Genomic DNA, 17367 nt, shown 5'->3' with positions numbered 1-17367 from the left:
TAGCCCTCAATCATAATCCCAACGCGGTGATTAACACGAAGGCATGACCTTGGGCCAGTCATTTCAAACCTCTCTAGGCCTCTAGCTCATATTGAAAGAAGAAAAAAAAAAAAGAAAAAAAAAAAAAAGAGCTTCCTCCTATGGTTCTCCAACTTTGCGACGTCCTGCACAGCCCTGGTTTACTCCCCACACCACAGTAAGGTGGCTCCAGTGCACACGGCTGCAACTTTTTTTCCCCCATCACCACTGCTTGTTCTGGTACATTCTCCGCACTCTGCAGGGTGCTCCTAGTCCAGGGTTGCCTCTCGGCTCTCATTTTTCAAACACTGAACCTGTGCCGATAGTTCCCATTTATTCACTCTTCGGTCCACTAGTTCCCCGTTCCCGCACGACTACTAGGCCCAACCTCACTCCAGACCTCGACCCACGACTCAAGCCCACCTAGAGACCGCCCAGACAGAAAGCCCTAGAAGCAAAGCCGCAGGACTGAGCTCGCTTCCCCGGAGGTCAACCAAGGCCCCCCAGGGCACCTGCCACGCCTCCCGACCCCCGGCGGCGAGGCTTTCGGCCAGGCTCCGCCAACTCCAGCAGGGCCTCGCCCCTCGCGGCCGCCCAGGGCCTGGGCCCTGCAGAGCCAGCCCGACCCCTGGGCCCCCTGCCACACCCGACCCTTCGGCCGCGGCGGTCCCTTCCTCAAGCCCCCAAGATCTTCACAGGCCGCGAGGACCGGAGACAGGCCTTCCCTCTCACCTCCGGCCAGTGATGCCGACGCCTTCCACCCACACGCCCGGCCCCGCGCTGCAGGAGAGACGGCGGCAGAGGAGAGCCGACCGTCACGTGCCGCAGAACCCAGAGGCCTCGGCCACCGCGGCCGCGCGAGCGACCCCACCGCGCGAAGCCCGGCCCAGCGCCCGCCCCTCGCTGTTGAATAGCTGCGACGAGCGCCAAGCCCCGCCCCACCGCACAGGCTCCGAGATCCGGTTGGTCGATGTGGCCGTCACTTCAGGCACCTTCCCATACGCCCCCTAGGGCTATTCTTCGTGGACTGCGGGGATTGGTCTAGAAGGAGGCAGGAAGTGGCCGTTGGTTGGCCACAGGACGTGAGGGCGGGCTGCGCCTGGAAGCCCCAGGCGCGCGCGCGCGTCGTGGGCGGGATGGTCAGGCCCGGCCTTCCCGCGTCGCGTTGCCGTGGTGGCTCAGTGGGCGGGCTGGCCGCCTGGTCTGTCCGGCCTGAGGCTGCTGTGCGAGTGTGTGCGGTCTTCGGAGCTGGGAGGCGGCACGGGCTTCTCGTGCCCTTCTGTGACGGGGCCAGAAAGGGGCAGGAGGCCGGGTGGGTCATCCGGAAGGGCCAGTGCCGATGCAGCGCGAACGGACCCTGACGGGCCCCGGTGCGCCCTCCTCGCCCGTCCCGGAGTGGTCCGCATTGCGCGGTGCGAGCTGGCCCCTCGGTTCCTGCACAGTCATCGCTGTGCGCCCAGGCGCCTCACCGCGATACACAGCCCGAGTAGCGCGGCACGAGGTTTATCTGGCCTTGCCTTGCGTGTTGTTTTCAAAGGCGAGGTTGAAGACGCAGAGGAAGAGGGTTGAGAGAAAAGGATGGCGCCCAGGCAAAGGTTGTGAAAGACGCCACCATCTTTTGTAACCCGCTCAGGAAATGGAAGTGGCCCTGGATTTTTCCTCGACCTTTGCAAGGCCTGCAGTACTCTGGATCCTAGAGTATTAAGAAACTACAACCAGCAGGCGTGTCGCCTATAAATAATGGCTTTATTCCCTGGAAGGGGAAGACACAGGTTGTGATCTGGGTTTGGTTGTGTGAGCTTAGTCTCTTGCAAATCCCAGCACCCACATTTGTGTAAAAATTCTGCTTGCCTGATTACCTGGGGAAGTGGATGTAATCAAAGCAGATTAACATTCTGAATGCCACATGTTCCAAGCAAGGTGCTTAAAATGTAGTTATGGCTAACTATGAGGGATCCTGAGAAATTTCACGGACGTGCTTAGGAAAAAACCATGTGTGAGTTCAGAAAAATGTTCCAATAGAAATAAAGTTTAAAAAACAAATGTAATTGAGGGGGATCAGTACTGTTGGCCTCAGTGGGGTAAGCCCCCCCTTTCCCAACCCCCACCTGCAAAGCAACGCCACCGCCACCGCGTATGGAGGCCTGGTTTCAGTCCCAGCTATTCCATTTCCCATCCAGCTCCCTGCTAATGGGCCTAGGAAAGCAGCAGAGGTTGGTGCAACTGCTTGGGCTCCTGCACCTGCCTGGGAGACTGAGAAGAAGCACCTGGCTTCTGCCTGTCCCAGCCAGTTGGCCATTGGGCGAGTGCACCAGAGAATGGTAAATACTCTTTTTTTCCACCTGTTAGCAACAGAAGGCACATGTTCACGTCCCAGATGCTCACTATGGCCAATCCAGCCTGGTTGTCTTCTCTGTGGGTTGCAGGGCCCCACCCATGAGCTGTTTACAGGTGTACATTAGCAGGAAGCTGGAATCCGGAGCAGAGCCAGGACTCAAAACTCAAGCACTCCCTGTGAGAGGCAGACAACTCACAGATAAGTCCAACACCTGTCCCCTAAATTGATCTTCTAATTCCATGTCTCAGTGAACCCTTTGAAGTACTTTTTGTTTGTGAGCAGGACACATTCCAGCAAAGGAGGAAGGTACAGGAGAGAACTGATGGGGTCCTGAAGGGAAAAATTGCTCTCCTCTAGGTTGGTCAAGGAAAGGAGCTAGATTTGGGCTGGACCAGCCTGGTATGCTAGTTTTGTATAGATGGACAGCTGGAGGACAGCCTCTTTTTTTTCTTTAAAATTTATTTATTTATTGGAAAGTCAGATATATGGGGAGGAGGAGAGACAGAGAGGAAGATCATCCGTCCGGTGATTCACTCCCCAAGTGAGCGCAACAGCCGATGCTATGCCGATCCAAAGCCAGGATCCAGAAACTTCTGGGTCTCCCACATGGGTGCAAGGTCCCAAGGCTTTGGGCCATCTTCCACTGCTTTCTCGGGCCACAAGCAGGGAGCTGGATGGGAAGTGGAGCTGCCGGGATTAGAACTGGTGCCCATATGGGATCCTGGTGCATGCAAGGCAAAGACTTTAGCTGCTAGGCCACGCTGCCATGCCTAATGGAGGACAGCCTCTTTAGATGGGAGGGGAGGAAGAGGCACACACAGGCAAGAAAATGGGTATTGCATGCTTGGGGACTGTGTCTCAGGATGTGGGTGGCGTGAATGGCGGGAGGGCAGTTCAGAGTTGAGTTCAGAACAGCTCTGGAGACCCTAGCCAGAGAGATTTTAGATCTGCATCTTGATTTAGATGTTTAAGAAAATATGATTCCAGGGAACTCTGAAAGGAAGACTGTCAGATTTTGAGGCCAGCTGGAAAGCCATCTCTTGAGGCTGATAAAAAGAACAGGTTTAAGGAAGGCCAGATTATATAGAAATAAATCCAGAAAGTATTGATGTTACAAAGAATAGCCCATTAGAGTGAGGCAGCTAGGCAAAGAAAATTCCAAACCAGCACTGAGCTGAGGCTGGGAGGCTGGAGGTGAAGCCAGAAGCCCCCAGGCAAGGAGTTCTGGGCCTGGGCCCAAGCTGGAACAGGGGTGTGACAGGAATTTGGGGGCTTAAGTATATAATGTTCCTCAGAGGAGAAAACAGAACAGAGCCTTGAGGAGTAAGGTTTTTCCTGAGCTACCTAAAAGGTAATTTGAGGTATTCAGTTGTTTTATTGACAGAAATTGTCATTTTCTAGATTTAGATGTAGAAGTAGGAGATGCAGTTAAATATATTTTGATTTATGATATAATCTGCAAGATGGTTTTCCAAATACATGATTTATATTCATGTGCATATTCTTTAATGCAGCAATTTCCACCCCGGGAATGAATACTATCTCTATAATACAAAAGTTCTGTGTATAATTCACATGTATTTTTTTTTATTTGTTTGAAAATCATTTTTACAGAGGGAGAGAGAGACCATCCACCCACTGGTTCACTGTCCAGATGCCTACGAGAGCCAGCACTAGGCCAGGCTAGAGCCAGGAGCCAGCAGCTTCTGCTGGATCTCCCCCTTGACCAGGAGGGGCCAAGCCCTCGGGGCATCTTCTGCTGTTCTTTCCCAGGCCTTTGCTGGGTCAGAAGTGGAACGACCAGGACATAAATAGGATGCTGCAGTCATAGATGGAAGTTTTACCCACTTACACCACAGCACTGATCCCTCTCTGTCTTTCTTCCCTACTGATAATCAACAGGTCATTAGAATACATCCACTATATACACTATGCTTATGTGTACAATATACAGTGATGTGCATTGCAGCTACTGTTTATAGCAATATCACAGTGCCAGCTACAAGTTTATCTTCCATCATAGAAAACTGCTGAAATAAAAACAAGTCTTCCAGGCCTGGTGTGGTAGCCTAGTGGCTAAAGCTCTTGCCTAGCACGCTCTGGGATCCCATATGGGTGCCAATTTGTGTCCTGGATGCTCTAATTCCCATCCAAAGCCTTGGGGCTTGGTACCCGGAGGGTGGCAGACCCTGAGGAAACTCTTGGCTCCTGGCTTCAGATTGGCTCAGCTCCGGCCATTGTGGCCACTTAGGGACTGGACGGAAGATCTTTTTGTCTCTCTGTGTCTCCTTCTCTCTGTATATCCGCCTTTCCAATAAAAAAAAATCTTAAAACACACACACACACACACACACACACACACACACACACACACACACACACAAAATGAAATTCAGGCTTCCATAACGTGGTTCTGCGTTGTGCATGAGGTGATCGTGTCTCAGCCTTTTGACTAGGATCAAATGAGCAGCATGAGCTGAACACAGACTGGCAAACAGGTAATACGCGCAAAAGTGCTGAATAAAGCAGGCTTCCTTTCACACTAAAGACAGACATGTTTCCCATAAATAGGAGCTCAGACAAGCAAGCTTACTGGAAAGATGCACAAACTGCTAAAGGCAGCTGAAGCCTGGGGTGAGGGGCCTAAGACTGGGAGCATGGGGGGACATTTGTAACCTACATGTATGACTTTAAAGAAATCAATAAATCCAACATTTGTGCTTAGGCTTCTCTTTTTTTTTTTTTTTTTTTTTCTCTCGAGACACACAGAGAGAACTCTTACAAACAATAGCTGGGGTTGGGCCCAGGGCAGAAGCCAGGATCTCAGTAACCTAGGCCTGCCACCTGAATGTTAGGAACTCAAATACTTACACCATTGCCACCCGGGCTGGAAGCTGGAGTCAGGAGCTGAGTTGAAGCACGCCCGTGTGAGCTATGGCCATCTTAACCACTAGGCTAAACACTCATTGTTGTGCCAGATTTTGATATCCCCAGAAAATCATCGAGTCTGAAGTCGGTGCTAAGGCATAAAGGTGGTTTATTCAGGTTAACCTAGGTCTTCCAGCCACCTCCCCCAGGCCAGTGTAGCTGTTAAGGTCCTTACCTTGAACGCACCGGAACACCATATGGGCACCGGCTCTAGTCCTGGCAGCCCCACTTCCCTTCCAGCTCCCTGCTTGTGGCCTGGGAAAGCAGTGGAGGACGGCCCAGAGCATTGGAACCCTGTACCCATGTGGGAGACCCAGAAATAAGTTCCTGGTTCCTGGTTTTGAATCGGCACAGCACCTGCCATTGTGGCTGTTCGGGGAATGAACAATCGGACAGAAGATTTTCCCCTCTGTCTCTCCTCCTCTCTATACATCTGCCTTTCCAATAAAAATAAAACAATCTTTAAAAAAATAAATAAAATAAAAGGATCTGTACTTCCCAAATAAACCGGAACTTCTGGACAGAACCCCTGTCCCTCTCTTTGTCTCTCGTGTTCAGGGAGGCTGGGTGGCGGGCAGCAGGCTCACCCCTTTCGGCAATGGGGTACTAGAGGAATCTGTGGGGAGACCCCACAGCCAACAACGGTCACTTCTCTACACTCCCACTAACCTGGCCTGGTCAGATTGATGGTGATGAGAGAGTATATGATTACATCCAATGAAATCTCATTACTGTGAAGTCAAACATTTTTTCAGGTTTATTACCCACGTTTCCTCCTTTGTGAATCGTCTGTGTTCCTGTCCATTTTTCCATTACAGAAATTTGTCTTTTTCATTTTGGTTTGTAAGAAATCCTTGTGCATTAGGATATGCTCTTACCTAAAAGTTTCAGAACTTTTACCCTAGGGCGCTGTCCTTGATAAGAAACAGAAATGGGCTGAAATCAACTCCGGGAAAATGCCCTGAGGTGTCTGAGAATCCCAGAAGGGCAGCAGGAATCTGTCTCCCCTTAAGCTGTAGGGAATGGGGGACTGCTGCTCTTCCTGACTCTCACAGCCACCTGCCACCTGCTCCACCCTCCCTCCTTCCACTTCCACTCACTAGTTTATATGGATTAATATGCTTGCCCACTGTCCTTTGCATGCTGACCGCTCTGTCAAGTCCAGGACTGACTGGAATTTTCTATAGGATTCATGTACCCTAGAACTCTCCATCTGTGGAGTCTACATTCAAATGCAGTAGTTCTCAGCCAAGGTCTCCTAACAGCCCTGTCCTCCTACTCCTTTGGATGGCTTCTTCCCTTGTACTGCTCTTCAGTCTCTTATTCTGGACTTGAATTGACTATTTGCTCAAACCCTCAATGCCACATTTCAAATTAAAAAAAAAATTGGGGGGGATGGAATTATAGTATAGCAGGTAAAGTTATGCCTATAACATAGCATCCCATATGGGTACCACTTGATGTCCAGAATGCTCCACTTTGTATCCAAGTCCCTGCTGATGGCCTAGAAAAAGCAGTGGAAGCTGGCCCAATATTTGGGCTCCTGCACCCATGAGGGAAACCTGAAAGAAACTCCTGAGTCCTGGCTTTGGAATGGCCCAGCCAAAGCCATTGTGGGGTCCTGTGGAGGGTACATAAGCAGATGGATACTCTTTCTCTGGTTCTGACTTTGAAATAAAGAGATCTTTCATTTGCTGCTTTCATTTGTTGCTTTGCTCCCCCAAATGCCCATAATAGCTAGAGCTGGACCAGGCTGAAGCCAGGAGCCAGGTCTCGTTTGTGTGCACCAGGGACCTGAATACTTCAGCCATCATCTGCTGGCTCCCAGAGGAAACATTAGCAGGAAGGTGGCTCAGAAGAGGAAGAGTATGGCCTCAAACCCAACTCTGATTGCAGGCATCCAAGCTATGTCCCAACCACTGAGCCATAAGCCCACTCCAACGCCACATTTGAAAATGTCAACTTTAGGCCAGCATGCTAGTGCACCAGGCCTGCAGATTGCTCAGGGAAGTAAGAGAGGGAACCCCTGAGGGAGGTTGTTACAGGTGAGGAGTGATTTCTGGGGGCCTTCCACCAACCAGACCATTGCACTTGCAGGGAAATGAGGGGCTTAAACCAAGTAGTTTGGAGGAGGGAAATTGGAGGAACTTTCTGGATCAGATCAGTTCATCCACCTGCATGGGAGAACCAAGCTGGACTGGTTGGCACTGACCACCACCCACTGATGCACACAAAAGCTAGGGCTGGGAAACCTGCCTGGCAAGGTTAGACCACAGAACTGCCAATGAGTGTCAGGGCAGGGATGGACCATGTTAGGATGGGCTAAGACACTAACTGGGAGAACTGGGTCTGGGGGCAGATTCTGTGGGGAATTTGTGAGCTCACTTCTATAGAATTGCAATACCTGCCGGTTTGCTTGAGAGCTGGGATGGTGACAGGCTAAGCTAGCCGTGACCATAGAAAACAACAAAACTAATGTGTACTGGGTTTGGGAGCAGCCAGGCTGGTCCAGGCTATAGCACCCACAGGAATACACAAGAATTGGGTGTGGGGCAGGTCAGGCTACAACATCCACTAACACACACAAAGGCTGAGATTGAGAGGGCAGGTTATACCCGGTATGGGCCTAGCACCTGCTGATATGTGTGAGACTGGACGTGAGGATAAGCTTGGTGGGGAACTTGGGGAACTCACCCAGTGGGCTGTAGTTTCTGCTGGCAGGCAAGTGAGTCAGAGCTGAGTATAGGCCAGGGTGGACAAGGTTTTTCCGCTTCTCTGCAGGTATATGGGCTGGCTCTTGGGATGGACCAGGCAGGACTAGGCAGGGCCAAACTGTAGTACACTAACATGCTCAGAAACCAGGAGGGAATGTGGGCCATGCCAGGCTAGGCTATCATACCACCAGTTTGCATGACAGCCAGGGCAGGGCTAGATTGCAGTATTGAGGGCAAGGGCCAAGAAGCAGGGTAGGCCATGCCTGCCTAGGTCAGAGAAATCACTGGCACACTCAAGATCTGAGGCTGGGAGTGGGCCTGACTGGAAAGTTAAGGGTGCTAAACTACTGGGCTGTGGTTATCACTGAGGAGCACAAGAGCTGGGAATGGGGGCAGACTGGGCTGAGGCATGGATTGGTACATGCAGGAATTGGGGCTGGAGGGGCTCATAGTGGGTAGCCTCAACTAGGCTGAAGTTCCAGCTGGTGTGCTTAAAGGCCAGAGCTGTGGCAGGCTGGGTTAAATTGGGCTCCTAACACCTATCAGATTGCATAGAAAATGAGGCTGGAGATGGAACTGAGCAGGCAACTATAATCACTGGTATATGCAGAGTCTGATGTGGGTGACAGACTGAACTGGACCCTGTACTGGCCGGCACATACAAGAGTCAGATCTGGGTTCATCCCAGGTGAAGTTTCTTGGGGACTCCCAAGCTAGACCATTGGACTCAACTTTGGCCACAGGGAGGATCATAAGATTTGTGGTCTGACCTTGGAATGCATGTGTCAGGACTGGGCTTCCTTAATTGCTGATTCTTGTGCAGTGGACAGCATGCTCAGGTGCGTAAGTGGGAAGTAATGGCCAGCTCATTTGAGCTTGCAGAGGACATTGAGTGCCACAGTAGAAGACAGAAAACAGAACAGGTTGGACAACTCTGCTGGCTGAGCTTTGGCAGTAAGTGTCTGTGAGTGCATGCATTGGGGTAGATTGTCAACCAATGACCTTGAAAGGATTTTCTCAATCTTGGAGCAACAAGACCTACAGCACCTCAGAAGTATTAAAACTACTCAAGGAATGACTTCAGAACGTTCTTCTCCACATCGGGGTTTCCAAGATGACATCAAGTGGACAACCCCCTTACCTGAGTATTGATGTCCTCTGGCAGCTAGGGGTGGCCCCCTCACACTCCCTCCCCTCCACGTTTACCACCCAGATATAGGAGAAAAGGGAAGAAAAGAACAATTGGAAGTAATTGTTCCACCCACCTTCCCCCATCCCTTGACCCTCCCCATCCTAATCAGTGGTTCTCATGGGTATGTATCCTTGTTAATTATATAAACAACATCAAAAATAAAATTTTTTAAAAGTTCAGTTCCATCGTTTAAAACTATATGCATATATCATGTGTAGGATAATTAAATACCTTGGGCTATATACTTTTATAATAATAAGAAGAAGAATAAGAAGAATAAAAAATATATTTTTCTCACAGTTTTGGAGATGGAAAGATCACAGTTGGGTAGTCCCATCAGTGACCATCAGGTAAAGGCCCAACAACACAGGGCACCATGGTGGGAAGCTTGTGTGGGTTCCATCAGCAGATGGGAGCCAGAGAGCCTCACAGCTGGGCTTGCTGTCGGGGAGAACCAACTCAGGACTCCTGAGAACTACTTTGATCCCTTCAGAGGCCGGGAGCCTAAAGATCTGAGGACTTCCCATCAGGTCCTGCCACCTCCCAGCAACACCACACTGGGGATCAAGATTCTAGCAGCACAGGCACCTTTGTAGGACATGTGGCATCCAAACCATAGCGCTCATTACTCTCATGGCAAAAATACGGAACACCTCCATTCCCCAGATTGTTTCTTTGAGGTTCTCTCTCCTCAGCTCCATATGTGTACTGTGGTGGCCATTTTTCTAATACCACTTCCATCCACTGAATTCAATTTTGACACTCAACTCCAGTGACCCAGGGTTTGGTCCCACAAGCCTGGTTTCATATCAGAAGTCAGCTACAAAAGGGTGCCCAGTCTTCCCACACTTCTGTCAGGCAGATGGCTAGCTCCCCCTCCAATGCTGTAATCTGCAAGACAGACTCACTAGGTTCAAAAAGATGCCTTCCTTATCCTTGCTAGTTTATGAGGACAACACAACTGAGGCACGGCTACAGGGTAGGTGTGGTGGTGGGGTGAGTGGGGTTTCCTCGCAATTTCTGGGTATGCCTCCCTCTTGGTACCACAATTCTTACTTGGTGTAGGAGCTCTCCAAATTCCGACCTTATGTCTCTATGAAGGTTCAACCATTTAGACACAATTTATGAACTGTGGACTATAAGATGATTAACTGTCTCCAGGTCATCACTCCTCCACGAGGCAGGAATAGGGGGCCTTGAAGGTTCCAAACCTCTGATCACAGGGGTGGCTCCCTTGCTATGGTTCCCTGTTCTGGAACCATTTGGGGGCCACCAATAATCATCGCACTGGCTTAAGACCAGGTGTGGTGGAGAGCAGCTTATTCTGTTACAAGACAGACTTGCCACTCAGGAGGAAATTGCAAGGGTTCCTACCCCGGAAACCCAGAACCAAGCTCAGTGTTAGCATTGTACAACATTTACACCCATTCCCAAGCATCCATCTCTGCTTTCTGTCCCTAGACAAGATGTGTCTTTTCTGGAGCTTCATATGAAAGGAATTCTGCAGCACTCAGTAGCTCTCCCCACCCCACCCACAGTTAACTTCTTTCAGTCAACTGGAGCCCACAAGTATAACTCAGAAAATTCCAGAAATGATGTTTTAAACCACTTTTATTACAATATGGGAATGTAATTTTTAAATCTGTTTTTATTTTTTATTGTTTTATTATTGATTAATCTCGTACTGGGTCTGATATTACAGTTGAGCTTTTTTTCTAGGTATACCATATGTATGGCAACAGTGTACAGGATTTGGACTATCTGGGGTTTCAGGCACCGAAGGAGCATCTTGGAACCTCTCCCCTGTGCTTTGGCTAAGGGGTGGACTGCTGCCTAGCATCCTGTGTCTGGCTCCAATAAGCCTGTTTGGAGAGCTTCAACCATGTGGCAGCGAGCAGCAGGGATCTGTCTCTTCTCATTGCTGAGTACAAAGGCAATTCTTTCCCTCCCCCCCCCCTTTTTTTATTCTAGTTTTGATAATCGTTACATAGTTAACAAGATTCAAGGGCTACAGGAAAGTGGATAAGAATATTGTTCTACATTGTTTCCTTCATGTATCCGGGTACAATAGCAATTCAATCACATCATTCTAACCCAGGTCCTGACCTGGGGACACAGGAGCTAGGTCCAAATTTTGGCTATTAAGATTTGTATTTATTGATTCTCTTCAGAGCCTGACACCTTCTTTTTTTTTTTTTTTCTCAATTTACAACATATAAATTGACAGATATGAGTATATACTTCTATTGCTCCCTGGGGGAACCTGCATCATAAATTTTAAGTTTTTAAATCATCTTTATTTATTTTAAAGAACAGAGACAAATAGAGATCTTCCAACCACTGATTAACTCCCCCACATACCGGCAATGGCCCAGGCTGAAGTCAGGAGCCCAGAAGAATTCAACTTGGAGCTTTTGTGGGGATGGCGGGGAGCCATCAACCTGCTGTCTCCCGGGGCGTGCACGAGCATGCTGGAATTAGCAGCAGAGCTAGGACTTGAAGCCAGCCCCTCCAATAAAGGAAACAGACATCACAAGTAGAGTTGCAACTATTGCCCTAACACCTACTCCCATAACCGTTTTTGAAATTTTACACATGTAGAAATTTCTGTTTACCTCGCATATTATTTTTTAAGAATTTATTGAGACACAATTTGCTTGCTATAAAATATATCCATTGTGGGACTGGTATAGTGGTATACCATATTAAGCCTCTCTCTGTGGTGTCAGCATCCAATTTGGGCACCGGTTTGTGTCCCAGCTGATCTTTTAATTCAGCTCCCCGTTTATGACCGAGGAAAGCAGCAGAGGATTGTTCTACAGCCGAGGTTGGGCAAAGCCAAAATCAGTAGCCAGGATCACAAGCAGAATGTGGGGCTGGCATCATGGTGTGGCCAGCAAAGCTAGCAACTACCCTGCTGGCATCTTACATGGGTACTGATCTGAGTTCTGGTTGCTCTGCTTCTGATACAGATTCCTGTTAGTGGTGTGGCACAGCAGCAGTGGTTGGCCTGAATCCTCACGCCCCTGCACACACTCGCGAGTCCTGATGAAGATCCTGGCTTCAGCCTGACCCAGCCCTGTATACTGCAGCTAACCCGAGAGTGAACTAATGGATGAGTCCTCTCTCTCTTTAAGATTCATTTATTTTTATTGGAAAGGCAGATCAGATTTGTGGAGAAAAGAAGAGACAGAAAGATCTTCCATCTGTTGGTTCATTCCCCAAAGGGTTGCAATAGCTGGAGCTGTGCTGATCCAAAGCTTCTTCCAGGTCTCTCATGCAAGTGCAGGGTCCCAAGGCTTTGGGCCGTCCTCGACTGCTTTCCTAGGCCAAAAGCAGGGAGCTGGATGGGAAGTGGAGCAGCCAGGACATGAACTAACACCCATATGGGATCTCGCGGATACAAAGCAAGGACACAGCCAGTAGACTCTTGTGCTGGGCATATATATATTTTTTTCTTTTTTTTTTTTTTAATAAATCACACCATCAACAGAGCTGTTAGTTGGAAAACATTTCCAATTATATACATTCATATATCACATAGTTTGGACAGAGAGAGAATGGGTTCTGGTTTAACATAATCCTGGCCTCGGAGTAAGGGTCCATCGGATGACCTTCAGAGGGCTGGAGGAAGTCCCAAGTGTCCCAGGGACAAGAGAAGAGAGTTCTGAACAGTAAGCAGGTAGGTTTGTTTCTGGAAACTGAGCCAGGATGGTGCGTGAATCATGCTGGGTCGGGCCACAATACCAGTCAGTTCAAATCAGGGACAGGACTGGGGGATGGATGAACTGGCTAGGCTATAGTTCCCACCAGCGTGAGCTGGAATCAGGGGCTGGCCAGGCCTGAGCAGGCTACTGTACCCACTGACAAATGCCAGGATGACACAGGCCATGTCAAACTGGGCTGAAGCACCTAACCAGCACACATGAGAACCGGGGGAGAGTGGGCAAACCCAGTAGGGGACCTATGGGGGTCTCCCCTGCTGGGCCACTGTTCCCATTGGTGAGCGTGAGAGCTGGGATTGCGGGCAGACCAGACCAGGCCGGGCAGGGCTACAACACCAGTTGGCCTGCATGTAAGCTAGATCAGGGACAAGCCAGGTTAGGCAGACTGTACCTACTGGTACATGCATAAGCCAGATGGAGTGAGGGTTGGTTGGGCTTTGCCACAGCATCAGCTGACAGATGCTGGCACAGGGGAAAAACTCTATTAAGTTAAACTGCAGAGTGCAAGATCCAGGAATGGGAATGGGCCCAGGAGGAAAGCAGTGAGCATCTCCCTCTTGGGTTGCCGCTCTGACTAATGAGAATGAGAACCAGGACTAGGGCAGGCCAGGCTAGATATAGAGTGGCAGCTCAGGCACATATGTGGGCTGCATAGTGGTACTTGATAGATTGAAGCAGGCTTCAATGCCAACTGACATGTATTAGAGAAGAATGGGATGTGGGATAGACAGAACCAGTCTGTTGTACATACTGGCAAGCATGGGAACCAGGGCAGGAGGTGGGCCTGGTGAGGATTACTGTGGGTCACTCCAACTATGCTTCAGCTCCCACTGGTTTGAGTGGGGGCTGAGTGTGTAGTGTGCAGGATCAGGCTGGGCTGCAACACCCATTAGTTTGTGTAGAAGCCAGGACTGGAGACAACTGATCCAGCAATTGCCAACTAACAATGTGAGCATAGGCCGATTGGGTGATGGACTGTGCCGGATCCAGTATTGGCATGCACACACAAGAATCAGGTCTGATATCACCTCAGATGAAGTTTCATTGCGAATCCTCCCAAATGAACTGCCAGACTCAGAACTCCAACCATGGAGAAAATTGTAGGTTCCATGTCTAACCGTGGAATGCGTGTCAGAGCTGGGCCTCCTCGGTGGCTTAGACAGAGCAGTGGACAGCATATCTAGATGCACACAGAGGATATGGCAGTACATTGGATCCTGCAGAGAATGCCTGGTACCATGGCAGAGGACAGAACAAATCAATCCATTACTCCAGCTAAGATTTGGCAGTGAATATCTGGGCAAATGGAAACTCTTAAGGTGGATTATGTCAGCCAGTGGATAGTGGAGAGATTTCATCGTGATTGGAGTGAACTATTGAAAAATACTTGAGCAAGACCCTCGGAGCATGCCCCACACTGGGGACCCTGGGATGGTTGGGAGACTGGTTGTGGCTTCTCCCCATCTCTCTGTTCCCCCAGATATAAGAAGGAAAAAAGAGAGTGTCAAAACAATGGTCTCATCCATTCCTCTAGCCCTTGATCCTTCACATCCTAATCAAATATGTAAAAATTATCAAAAATAAAATGTCTACAATTTTTTAAAAAGTGCTGCTGAGGGGGATGTAGCCCTCTCACATCAGAGTGCCACAGTTCAAGTCCTAGCTGTATTTCTGATCCCAGCTTCCTGTTGATGTGCTCCCTGGATGGCAGCGATGACAGCTCAGACATTTTGGCCCCCCAGCTCCCAGCTTCAGCCTGTGGCCCAGCCACATGGGGAGTGAACTAGTAGGTGGAAAATCTCCTTACCTGCCCACCTCTGCCTTTCAAATAAATGAAAGTCTCTTTTTAAAAAGTATTTCCTTCATTAATTTGAAAGGAGAGTTACAGAGAAAGAATCGTCCATCTGCTGGTTCACTGCCCACATAGCTGCAACAGCTAGGCCTGGGACAGTCCTAAGCCAGGAGTAGGGGACGGAGGCTTTTCCAGGCACATTAGCAGGCACCTAGATTTGAAACAGAGCATCCAGGACTTGAACGTGCTCTCATGTGGGATGCTGCTGTCACAGGAGGAAGCTTAATGCACGTCACAGTACTGGCCACAAGTTTCTTTCTTTTTTTTTTTTTCCATTTTTAAAAGATTTATTCATTTTTATTACAAAGTCAGATATACAGAGAGGAGGAGAGATAAAGATCTCCCATCCGATGAGTCACTCCCCAAGTGAGCACAACACCGAAGCTATGCAGATCCAAAGCCAGGATCCAGGAACTTCTTCCAGGTCTCCCACATTGGTGCAGAATCCCAAAGCTTTGGGCCGTCCTTGACTGCATTCCCAGGCCACAAGCATGGAGCTGGATGGAAAGTGGAGCTGCCTGGGTTAGAACCGGTGCCCATATGGGATTCTGGCGCGCTCAAGGAGCTGCTAGGCCACTGTGCCAGGCCCCACAAGTTTCTTTTAAAACGTTTTTAATAAGAGGACCCGTGCGGTGACCTGGTGGCCGAAGTCCTCGCCTTGCATGCACCGGGATCCCATATGGACGCTGGTTCTAATCCCGGCAGCTCCACTTCCCATCCAACTCCCTGTGTGTGGCCTGGGAAAGCAGTCAAGGACAGCTCAAAGCCTTGGGCTCCTGCACTCATGTAGGACAGCTGGAAGAAGCTCCTTGCTTTGGATCAGCACAGTTCCAGACGATGAGGCTGCTTGGGGAGTGAATCATCAGACAGAAGATCTTTCTCTCTCCTCTCTCTCCTCTCTTTATGACTGGCTTTACAATTTTTTAAAAAATCAAAAATGAATAAATCTTAAAAAGAGAGAGACAGAGAAGGTCCAGCACAATAGCCTAACAACTAAATCCTTGCGTTGCATCTGCTGGTTCCCCAAATGGGCACTGTTTGTGTCTTGGCTGCTCCAATTCCCATCCAGCTTCCTGCTTGTAGCCTGGAAAAGCAGTCGAGGATGGCCTAAAGCCTTGGGACCCTGCACCCACATGGGAGACCCGGAAGAAGCTCTGGGCTCTTGGCTTTGGATTGGCTCAGCTCCGGCCATTGCAGTCACTTGGGGAGTGAATCAAAGAACAGAAGATCTTTCTTTCTGTATCTCCTTCTCTCTGTGTATCTGCTTTTCCAATTAAAAATAAAACAAACCATTAAAAAAGTTTTTAAAAAGAACAGAAATTCCAGATTCACACACCAATCATATAACGGTATCCAGCAGACAGGAAGATGCTAGCCTTTTGAGTAATCTGACATCTGTATGAAAATAATTAAACAAAAATTAATTCAAAATGGAGATAAACTTAAATGTAAAGTTAAAAAAAAAAAAAAAACAACATAGAGCCTAAGAAAACAGAGGAGAAAATCTTATTTACCTTGGGTGCGGTAAACAGTTCTCAAATACAACATCAAAGTTCTGACCTATAAAAGAAAACAAAATAATACATTGAGCTGAATCTGAATTTAAAACGTGTGCCTTAGGGCCCGGCGCGGTGGCGCAGTGGTTAAGGTCCTCGCCTTGCACGCCCGGGATCCCATATGGGCACCGGTTCTAATCTCGGCAGCCCTGCTTCCCATCCAGCTCCCTGCCTGTGGCCCAGGAAAGCAGTCGAGGACAGCCCAAAGCTTTGGGACCCTGCACCCGCGTGGGAGACCCGGAAGAGGCTCCTGGCTTCGGATCGGCATAGTATCGGCCCTTTGCGCTCACTTGGGGAGTGAATCATCGGACGGAAGATCTTCCTCTCTGTCTCTCCTGTCTGTATATCCGCCTTTCCAATGAAAAAATAATAAAAATAAATCTTAAAAAAAAAAATGTGTGCCCTAAAAAGCAAGCCACAGACTAGGGGAACATGACCCTAGAATATATCTGACAAAGGACTTTGAAAAAATTTTTTTGTTTATTAGAAAAATAGAATGAAAGTGAGAGAGGGAAATGTCTCATGTCTACTACTGATGTACTGCTCACACAGCTGCCATGGCTGCCAGTGCGCCGGGTCAAAGCCCGGGTCTCCACTTGCATCAACTCCTATTGCCTTCCTAGGCACTTTGGCAGGAAATTGGATTATAAACAGAGTAGCTGGAACTTGAACTGGTATGAATACAGGATATGTGAGAACACCAGCCTATTCCTATCCCTTCCGCTCCCATCTTCCCTCCCTGCCAAGGAGTTTTGTCTAACATTAAAGTGCTAAATTTCTGAAGACAGATAATTCAGGGTCAATTTAACCTGCCATTTCATTATAATGTCTACATCCCACATCACAGTGTGAGTTCAAGTCCCCGTTGTTCTGTTCTGATCCAGCTACTAAGGTACTGGGAAAGCAGTGAAGATGGGGCCTTAACACTCCCGGGGGAGGCTGGATGGAGCTTGCCGGGCTTCAGCATGCATCAGCTTTGGCCTGGATCAGCCCCTACCACTGCAGACATTCGGAGAGTGGACCAGTGAATGGAAAGTTCTGTTT

At 49.0% G+C, this 17367-nt stretch overlaps 2 protein-coding genes across 4 annotated transcripts in view; one reads left to right on the top strand and one right to left on the bottom strand.

Moving 5' to 3' along the window:
• LOC121164354 (calnexin) overlaps positions 1-887 on the bottom strand; it is a 30862-nt gene extending 29975 nt beyond the window's left edge. For 2 of the 3 annotated variants that reach the window (XM_040992486.1, XM_040992498.1), the window contains exon 1: positions 751-887. The gene's annotated coding sequence lies outside the window, so the exon portion shown is untranslated. The remainder of the gene's footprint in view (positions 1-750) is intronic. The other variant, XM_040992501.1, reaches the window with a different exon arrangement.
• The window catches only part of LOC121164484 (MRN complex-interacting protein-like), an 813414-nt gene that overhangs the window by 150279 nt on the left and 645768 nt on the right, over positions 1-17367 (top strand). The gene's annotated exons all lie outside the window — the stretch shown is intronic.

The sequence above is a fragment of the Ochotona curzoniae genome, unplaced genomic scaffold, assembly GCF_017591425.1.
Source record: "Ochotona curzoniae isolate NIBS_2020 unplaced genomic scaffold, NIBS_Ocur_1.0 contig_1031, whole genome shotgun sequence".
Classification (NCBI taxonomy): domain Eukaryota; kingdom Metazoa; phylum Chordata; class Mammalia; order Lagomorpha; family Ochotonidae; genus Ochotona; species Ochotona curzoniae.
Note: the sequence above shows the minus strand (reverse complement) of the source record. Positions and strands in the feature narration are given on the sequence as shown.